The following is a 983-nucleotide window of genomic DNA, read 5'->3' as shown; positions in this document are numbered from 1 at the left end:
AAAAATTACTTTCAAGCAGCAGTGGAAAAAAAATAAGCACTGCTTTGGGAGTGGCACTGATCTGAAAGCAGCTGCCAATCTCAGACCATTCCAGCCACACCTTCCTGGGAAATAACCAGCTAGGAAAATCATTCCCAAAATGAGAGAGGCAAATCAATCTCTGTAGGTCAAAAATTAATCATGGTGATGGCCTGGTCCTCCAATCAGGTGTGTTGCCATGTAGATAACAAAGAACTGGTTGTTTGCTTTAAGCAACCCACAAATCTGCTTTGTTCCTCGTGCTCTGCTACTTATGTAATCCCCAAGCCTGGGACACAAACATCAAAACAAACCAGGTGACACCCCAGTTCTGCTGCCTTTGGCTGCACGGAAAAGCAACATCCAAGACTTGCATCCTTTCTTCCTTCATAATGAGATTTTAGATACAGAGCAAAGTCTGGTGGTTTGATTCAAAACTTTACATTTACATCTCCAAATTTAATCAAGACACAAAGTGCAGAACTGATATGAAACAGGAAACAAGGAGAAGATCTCCAATTCTTGCTCAGGAAGGCAAGAAAAATTCGAAGGACATGGATGGAAAAGTGAAAAGGAATTAACTGCCTCTAAAAAGGTTGTGAAATGATGAACATTGGAGAGGGTTAAAAGCAGGTTAGACAAATATCTACCAGCAGCAATGTCAATCCTGCCTTGGAAAGGCAGGGGAATTGGAGAACTTCTGGAAATTCCTGCAAGAGCTACAGTTCTGGGCTGGAGCAGTAAGAATCCCAGGATGGTCTGGGATTGAAGAGACCTCAAAGCTCACCCAGTCCCACGCCCTGCCATGGGCAGGGACACCTTCCACTGGACCAGGTTGCTCCAAGCCCTGTCCAACCTGGCCTTGGACACTCCCAGCAAAGAACACCACGATTCCAAGGAAAACACACAACTCATCCATGAATTTTGCGGGATGGGGCACAAAAGGGAGTCAACTGGAGACAAAA

The sequence above is a fragment of the Manacus vitellinus genome, unplaced genomic scaffold (assembly GCF_001715985.3).
Source record: "Manacus vitellinus isolate BGI_N305 unplaced genomic scaffold, ASM171598v3 scaffold_19_pilon, whole genome shotgun sequence".
NCBI classification, from domain to species: domain Eukaryota; kingdom Metazoa; phylum Chordata; class Aves; order Passeriformes; family Pipridae; genus Manacus; species Manacus vitellinus.
Note: the sequence above shows the minus strand (reverse complement) of the source record.